Consider the following 9,589-nt stretch of genomic DNA (forward strand, 5'->3'; position numbering starts at 1 on the left):
ATTATCACATTGGATGAATATTTCTCAACAAACAAATAAACAAAAAATTTAAGAAATTATGAGAACATGCCTAAAATATGTTTTGGGTATGTTGTAAGTAAAAAAAAAAAAGAAGTCACGTGATCTCACCTGGAGACAATGTGATCTAAAATAACGTTGCTACTTTTGATCGAGAGAAGAGATGATAACCTAGATTAATAAAATGGTTGACGCCATCAATACAGCTACTTGATTATTTACACATTAAACTTTTTGTCCATAACACTTAACTGGTCATATTTTGAATTAAAAAAAATATTGATCGATGTTTCTTATTCAGTATAATTATGTTGATCGAGCGAATAGATTCAAACATTTGCTGAAGGAAAACTACAAAATGTTTTTCATCATTTATAGTATTCATTTAGTCGCATGAGGCGCATGAATACCAGTATAGAAAAATATAAATCAATAAAGTTACTTTCAATAAATACTCAAACGAAATACATAAGCGTTATTTCCTCAAATATACTTTTTATAATTTGATATTGAAATTTCTATAAAAATAAAAAAAAAATGAAATGAAAAAATATTTTTTTTTTAGATCGAAAAAGTTAAATGTTGATAATTTTTGGAACAAAAAAGTGTTGTTATTCTGCTATTTAACGATTAAGTAATTAACAAATGTAGTATATAATTAAATTCAAAGATAGTAAATGTTTTAATTACAGTCTCTGCCGACTCGTGAACAATGATGACGTTTTCTTTGATATCAGATTAATAATACATGTATGTAGATTCGAAAATTCAGTTTTCAATTTTTCCATTATCTGTTGTGCATGTAATAACACATATAGGAATTGTAAATCCTTTTCTCATCTTTCTGATACATTTCTACTTTTTAATTGAATGTACAAATATTAGTCCATATTGTTTTGAAATTATGATCACACTAAACATAAAAGTATTCGACACGAGATAATCACATTTACATTGTGAATTTGTTTAATAAAACAGTCTAATATTTAGCTTTGTCGTAATAAGAGCTTCTCCGTTGGCTGTAGTATAAATCATTCTGAAAATAAGAATAAAAGCCCACATGAAAATCTTGAAGAGTTTATGCGCCTCCAAATCGGATCAATTAAAAGTGTATGACAAAAATAGCTATAATTAAATCAATGAAGAGGTAAACTTAAAATGTATTTTTGACAAGGCGACTAATATTAATGTTAGGCAATTTTCAAGTGCAGTTTTAAATTAATGTTAATTGATTATATTGATAATTTTCATACCATATAAATGTTGGTAGATCCGGGTTTTTTACTTGCGGTATTTGGTTTCGAATTTCGATTTTTTTCGATAGCAGTAAATGTAGACAAGAAATAACAGAAACAATATTAATAGAGCTGCAACTATACCAACGTAGATGAAGATATTGACGTATTCTGAAAGTAAACATTATTAGAAAGAATCAGTTTGATTCTAGTTTGTTCTAAATACGCAAGAACTCGGGATTGTATACAATTTTCCCGAAGTCGTTTACCAAGTACTTTTAAGCCCTTGATACAATAAAGAAAAATGAATACAATAAAACCTCGATGATAGTAAAGTGCTAGGGACCAATAGATTTACCTTTTTATATCCGTATTTTGTTAATATATCCGTAAAACGAGTTCGCAATAATAACTATAGCGAATTTACTATATACATGGATTTTTTTTCACCAGACTACTGAAGCGGACAGCCTATTAATATATTTTTGGTTAAAGTTATTTCCCTTTGATTTATTGATTTTTGATGATTCAATTAATGTTTCCAATAATAACCAATTAGTGTGATGATTATTTGTTGTACAATATTAAATATTCTATGTAAATAAGTTGTTTGGCATAAGTAGTTTTATATTAGGTTGGATCAGTTTGTTTATTTTTGATTTCCAGTTTTTAGATACTTCAAATTATTTTAGGCCGGCACATATATAGGGACAGTGTCTATGGCGATTTTAGGAAAACGACTGTTTGGGGTTAAACTTAGACAGGTACGGCTAGATTGAGTGTGCGGACATCCCTTTTTTTCTAATCTTCGTGTGACTTAACCTACGATACAGAGTGTGCGGTCATCCCTGCTCTGTATCGCATTAATACAAGTGTGCGGTCATCCCTGCTTGTATTGGTGGTGGTTGAGGCGGAGCACTAGCGTGTGGTCATCCCTGCTGGTGTTCTGGTCTTTCTAACGCAAGTGTGCGGCACTCCCTGCTTGCGTTAGGTTGCGTTGTTGGCGCAAGTGTGCGGTCATCCCTGCTTGCGTTAACGTTGGTACCTGTTTAGTTGCGTAGGTGTGCGGTCATCCCTGCCTGCGTAACGTTGAGTCCCTATATATGTGCAGGAGCGGTGATTTAAGTCTGCACTTGTAAATATTGGCAGCAATCAGGGCTATCCGATTCTATCTCGGGTACGGGCCCGCGGGGATCACAGGCAGTGACCCCCTTGCACGTTACATAAAATTTGGTGGCAGCGGTGGGATACCCTGGAATTGCTGCAGAGAGGGAGAATGGAGGACATTGACAAAGACATAACCTTTCTACGGGAGAAGATTGCGGAGATGCGGAAGCGCAGCGACATGGAGACATCAACCCCAATGATCAGAGGTTTTGAAGGGACCACCATGCGCAAAGACGAGGAATACCTGTGCGATCATCACTCTGCTAATGAAACATATGCAAACCCGCGCAGCAACGAGATGTTTCCTGACTATTTTGAGCTGTACAATACGCCAAATAGGAAGACGAGTCATTTGCCAGAAAAATAAGACACTTGGTCTTTGCACAGAGCTGATGCGTTTGGGAAATCTAGGGAAAGGTTCACAAGCCCCGAGATAAGTAGTACACTGGAAGATGCCTACGAATCGCAAAATTCCATTATACCAGCTACCTATGATGGCAGTGGTCAATGGATCGATTACCATGCGCACTTTGAAGCTTGTTCTGAAATAAATGGTTGGAGTTACGCTACCAAAGGTCTCTACCTGGCAGCTTCCCTCCGAGGCAGTGCACAAGGATGTCTTGGCAATATCCCAAAGGGTGAAAAACCAGACTACGAAACACTTGTGTTAGCTTTGGAAGATAGATTTGCTCCACCAAGTCAAGCAGAGCTCTACAGAGTGCAAATGCGAGAGCGTCGTCAGAGAGCTGGTGAAACTTTTTCAGAGCTGGGACAGGCCATTCAGAGACTTGCAAACATGGCATACTCAACTGCCACTTTTGAATTCAGAGATATGTTAGCCAGAGATCACTTTGTGGACGCGCTGGACAATTCTGAGGTGCGCATTCGTATACAGCAATCCAGACCGAGAAGCTTGAACGATGCAGTGAAGCTAGCTGTTAAATTGGAGGCGCACCGAAGAGCAGAGAGGAAATGCTATGCATGCCATCTCAATGTTGAGCCCTCATCTGATAAGCTAGTGGAACTGGTAAAAGCACTGTCTGCTAAGATCGAGTCTCTCCAGACGGATTTGAGGGATTTACAACTTCAACGCAGCAAGGATAATGCACAGGATACTGTCTCATCATCTAAACGTAGGTTATGCTATTTTTGCAGAAAACCGGGACACCTGCGGAGAGATTGCGTAGTGAGAAAGCAAAGCAAGTCCAAGCAATTAAGAAGGCGGCGTAGAAGTAGAGCAGAAAACCTGACTTGTAAAAGTGATTCCAGTTACAGTGGAAAGAATTCTCGTCAACATAGTGAACCCCAGAACGGAGATGTAGCACAGCATCGACTTGCTGAAGACTGTTCCAATGGATGCTACCGCGTAGTTACCGTAGAGTCTATGCCAATCCCCACCGACAGAAAAATGGTTAAGGACCAAGTTCGTTGCGAGAAGATTATTGCAAACAGCTCCAGTGTTACGGTTGGCAGAACCCTAAAGTCAGCTGAAGGCAAAGAAAAGGACCCCGAGTGGAAGTTGGCCAGAAGATGCAAGAATGGTCGCAGGCGCAAAGGCATGGAAAGAGGATCTCCTGGTATTCGCTGTAGAAGAGGCAAGAAAAGTTCGTCCGAACAGTTGAGACCCCACGGTAACGTGGCAGATGGCAGCAGATTGCAGGCATCGGATAATATGCCTGGTGAAGTCACAATGCTGGGAATTCCTGACTTGAGAGAGAGTCAGATGTTCCACAAGAGGTGGAAGACGTCTAGTGCAAGACGGAAAGTTGAAGTGTAAAGCTTGAGGTGATACAATGCAATTTGTGTCTGTCAGCTGCAGTTGTGCTATGTGCACGTGGTCCAGGAGAGAAAGGGCCAGATATTTTTTTCTTATTGTTTATTTTTTGGGGGAGTATTTTTTTTATATGGATATCACTTCACCTTTTTGTGAAGTAGGGGTTAGTTTTTAGTTTTGCGAGGACGCAAAATTCTGAGGTGGGGGTAGTGAAGCGGGCAGCCTATTAATATATTTTTGGTTAAAGTTATTTCCCTTTGATTTATTGATTTTTGATGATTCAATTAATGTTTCCAATAATAACCAATTAGTGTGATGATTATTTGTTGTACAATATTAAATATTCTATGTAAATAAGTTGTTTGGCATAAGTAGTTTTATATTAGGTTGGATCAGTTTGTTTATTTTTGATTTCCAGTTTTTAGATACTTCAAATTATTTTAGGCCGGCACATATATAGGGACAGTGTCTATGGCGATTTTAGGAAAACGACTGTTTGGGGTTAAACTTAGACAGGTACGGCTAGATTGAGTGTGCGGACATCCCTTTTTTTCTAATCTTCGTGTGACTTAACCTACGATACAGAGTGTGCGGTCATCCCTGCTCTGTATCGCATTAATACAAGTGTGCGGTCATCCCTGCTTGTATTGGTGGTGGTTGAGGCGGAGCACTAGTGTGTGGTCATCCCTGCTGGTGTTCTGGCCTTTCTAGCGCAAGTGTGCGGCACTCCCTGCTTGCGTTAGGTTGCGTTGTTGGCGCAAGTGTGCGGTCATCCCTGCTTGCGTTAACGTTGGTACCTGTTTAGTTGCGTAGGTGTGCGGTCATCCCTGCCTGCGTAACGTTGAGTCCCTATATATGTGCAGGAGCGGTGATTAAAGTCTGCACTTGTAAATATTGGCAGCAATCAGGGCTATCCGATTCTATCTCGGGTACGGGCCCGCGGGGATCACAGGCAGTGACCCCCTTGCACGTTACACTACAACTGTAGCTGATCCAGGCTTAGAATGAAAATACATTCTTGTGATACCTTTGATGATCGGATTGTGAATTGAAGAATCAATCTTAAAATAAACACAGGATGAAGCTGTGGCATTCAGTCAACTGACATGTAACTGAAAGGTAACATTTAGTTGACTGAATGGCATATCTATGCCAATCAGTCACCATTCAAGACATTTCAGTTAACATTTAGTTGACTGAATGGCAGAGCTTCATCCTGTGACAGTCATTCTAACTAATATGATAAATGGTAGTGCAAAATTTTTAAAACTGTTATAACTTTGTTATAAAAGTGTTAAATTGGTATATGATAATATGCTTCATTTTAAATTTGAGAAAATTCGGTAAATACATGTATGCATACCGACCCTCAAATACATGTGTCTAAATGCCTACAGAGAATGGCTCTTAAATGTAAAGCATGTTTTGGAGTTTTGAAAGATACTTACCATTGGTATTTCCCTTTGGAGATTCCCTTCAAAATATTAGGTTTTAATTTATTTTATTATTCAGAATATATTTTTACAGTGTATATAATCATAACTTTAATCATTTAAGCATCACCCCTTTTAGCTGCAGGTCTTTAGCTCTCAGTCTGAAAAAAATTGGATGCAAAACCTGGGAGCTACAGTGCACCCCGCACCCTCAGTAAAAAAACAGCAATTTACGGCGTGCAAAAAATTATGCTCTAGATTTGGTTTGAATAATCTTGTTTCCGAACATTTTCTGTAAAAATATTTCATTCCAAAATATTTCTTGGACAATATTCTACGGATATCGTTTCTTAACGTGCCTCTGATATCGCTTTAAACAATATCACCAGCCCCGTTTTGTGAAGCGATGCAGTTTGTTTACATGTAAAAATGGTGAATTGATTCTGAAAAAGTCTGAGGCTAATAAAGAGTCGATATGAGTAGAAACAATGGCAAAATATAAATAACCATATCAAGAATGTTCAAAATATGTAGGTTATTTTGCTTACCTACACACAGGTCCATTCCTTGTTTCTGCACACACGTGACCGGGTAGACAAGGACTCACTTGTTTTTTAAATTCGCATGATGTTGTACCGTTTTCAACAATCACTTGACATAAGAAAATTTACAACATTATTATTTGATTAACATAGTTCTTAAGTTCACGAATCCTTATTTCATTTATTTACCATTATTTTTAATTTTTTTTGAAGTTGTGATAAAATCACGAATACTACATGTATACTTTGTTCCAAGTTTCGGCTTCCCCCACTTTCTGCGTTATATAATGTATCTCGATAATCATAAATCTTAAACTACATCTATTCACTATAAAAAAAAGTTCCGATTATCTTAACTGAAACACCCCTCTACCGCTTTAGGTTTCAATACACAACCCAAAATAGAAAGTCTGACAGGATTTTGCCTTGCAAACAACATTAAGAACCCCGATTGATCTGCGAGATAGCCCGAGAACTTCCGAAAGGGCAAAAATATGTAAGCATTTCCCATTTTGAATCTCTGTAGGATTTTTGTTTTTGTTCATGAGGAATTCTTCGGAGATAACCAGATAATGTTTTAAAGAAGAAATCTTGGATATTTTCTCTTTTATGTATTTGATTTGTACTTTATTGACAGGTATTTTTTAAAATAAAAAATCATCGGAAAATGACCAGAGCAATTACTTGGGACAGACTATATAGAAACTAAGGTGAAATGAGGTGTAAGGCCTTTAATATATATTTTTTCATTTGAATTCTTGGTTATCCAATATGCAACTTAGTTAACTGGATAAGTTCACTTTTTTTGCCGTATTGCTGCAATTTAAGTCAACTTAAAAGATTTTGTAGATTTCTTATAGTTTTGTTTTCAAACAACAAAGCTGTGACACTCATTTATAAACATAAATAAAATTGACAGGTTTTTACTTTTACGGTCAAGCAAATGAAAGGCAATTTACGAGCTTTTCCTGATGTGTCCTCAAGAATTACAGTCGATACAGTCACTTCCTGTCCTTCATACGTCACTTTAGATTTCCCTGTAGCCATGTTTTTAGAGAGGGCTGTCATATTGGTTATTAACTGTGAATCTATTGCTGTGTCAACATGATACTCAACTTTTAAGCTGCCTTTTCTACAACACATTCACAGATAAAACAAGATATCTGTGAGCCAATGCTCACTTGTAATACCCCCTCTCTAATGTGAATATGCAAAATAAGCAAAGTCGGCATTTAACAGGAAGTTTGCATCTGATTAGTATAAAAAGTATCCCACGATATGGCATGGCCAAAACAGTGTGTTAAAATTTCAAGCATCTGCGATAAATAGTTGGTAAGAAATTTTTGACGAAAATTTGTTTTGAATTTTAGGGTAAAATTAGACAAAGTCGTCATTTAACAGGAAATTGACGTCCGATTGGTACAACAAAATATCTCACAATATGGCATGCCTAAACAAAAAAGTGTAAAAATTTCAAGCATCTACAATGAATAGATGCTGAGAAAAATGTGAAAGAAATTTTTGTTACGGACAGACAGACGGACAAACAGACGGACAAACAGACAGATAAACAGTATACCCCCTTCTCCTTCGGAGCAGGGGTATAATGATGTGTACGCGAAAAATTGACCAACATATTCTGTTAAGGGGATTAATATGTTACGTGTACATTAAATTGAAGATAATCTTCTACGTAAAAGATTAGTATAATAATGTAGAATGTGAGAAATATAATATAATATACAAACCTTATGTTTCGTACAGTACAGCTTATGAATTTCAAACCGTTAATGCTATAAAATGAAGTAAGCTGAAAAGTACAAATCGAAAATGATTTCAAGTTGTGCAATAATGATGATGATACGCATGCGATACATGATAGAATTAAATAAATCCAAAATGTTCGTAAAAATTCACGATGTTTGAATGAAATAATTGAAACATACATACTGCTGCTTGGACTTTTGACCTAACACTTTCGTTTGCATCATCATCTGACAAATCATCTGTTATATCAATCAACAAAGTTATTTTTAATCTAAACACAAAAGATGATTTCTGCGTTGTAAGTGGTTTTTGCGTTGTAAGTGTTTTTTGCGTTGTAATTTGTTGGTAATGTCGTTGTTATAACTGTGGTTTTGCAAGGGTTATTGTACTTGGTGGTTGGTTTCTGTGGGGGTTTGGTTAGTGTTGGACCACTATAACATGTTCCACAGCAAACAGAAGGATTAGCCGGACAAATAAAAATATAACAACCAGAAGTTCTGTCTCCATACTCACACCCTAATGAGAAAAATTAGATCACACAAATAAACATTGAAGTTATATATCTGCATATAGCATTTTTGGCAAAGTAATATTTTTCAGCTATTATAATGGTTTTTATTTAGTTACTTATCTTTACAAAGTTTGAGATTTAGAGTCTTTCCATACCATTGAAATGACAAGCAACGCTTGTCTATACTTTAAAGTAATAGTCTTGGCAAGAACAATTAGCCCATTAATTCTTTATCGCTTCCTAGTTATGGAAAATGTGGGTGGAAGGTCCGAGACAATTTGAAAGTTTCTAAATTTTAGAATAACAAAATTTGACCCAGAATTGTACGTAGAAGTGATTGTTTGGGTTGAAAAAGCAGGTAACTCTCAAATCGTTTCAAACCTGCTATTCCGGTGTAGAAGTGTCTGCATTGCTGGCAACATTTGTCTTTTACGTAATAACAAACCCATGGATAATCACTTATGTCCTCAAAAGAACAAGTGATTTCTTTACTGCTATAAGTCATGACTACTCCTTTAGCATCTCCTTTAGCTCGCATGCAATCATAAGCGTCAAGTAGTGCAAATGCAAAAGTAGTGCAAATGAATCACAAATAAGTTGTTTATGGGCCACATATTGCTGACCATACTAACTTGCAAACGTAAAGAGGGTGTTTCCAAGGTAAAATGTTTAAACCCCATTGTGTCTCCTATTTATACCTATTGTGGTTTATGATTGAAAATTTCGGACTATTCTTAAAACATTTACTAGTATTTTTATGATGAACATTTGGAGTTATTTTCTCAGCTCGCTCTGAGATTCTTTGCAAAAACAGATTTAAATCAAACATCTTGTAGAAAAGTTATATAAAGGTTTTGTGAAGAGATTAAATAAAACTGACTGTTTTAATCTTAAAAAGAATGTTCCACAATGCATGTATCTTAATTGTATTGTTTCAATTAAACGAATAAAGGCAATGCATCTTAATAAACATAATATTTGATTATCCAAAATGCTGTGTGTCAGGTTACGAAAAAAATATCAGCAGTTCTAAAGAACATATACACGTGACTGAAAACTGAAAAATGTTTATTTAATGCAGGTACGTTATTTCTTTTTGAAATAACTAAAAAAAAGGCATAAATATAAATAAAATATGTATG

At 36.1% G+C, this 9,589-nt stretch overlaps 1 long non-coding RNA gene across 1 annotated transcript; it reads right to left on the bottom strand.

Annotated features, from left to right (window-relative positions):
• Nucleotides 1-572: 572 nt before the first annotated feature.
• Nucleotides 573-9,566, bottom strand: LOC105332467 (uncharacterized). The gene is made up of 8 exons (XR_010710852.1): nucleotides 8,829-9,566; nucleotides 8,120-8,452; nucleotides 7,918-7,979; nucleotides 7,129-7,301; nucleotides 6,176-6,278; nucleotides 5,643-5,668; nucleotides 1,272-1,424; nucleotides 573-1,054 (listed from the first exon to the last, which is right to left on the bottom strand). It is a non-coding gene; the product is annotated as an uncharacterized lncRNA (long non-coding RNA).
• Nucleotides 9,567-9,589: the final 23 nt, after the last annotated feature.

Source organism: Magallana gigas, chromosome 2 (assembly GCF_963853765.1).
Source record: "Magallana gigas chromosome 2, xbMagGiga1.1, whole genome shotgun sequence".
NCBI lineage: Eukaryota > Metazoa > Mollusca > Bivalvia > Ostreida > Ostreidae > Magallana > Magallana gigas.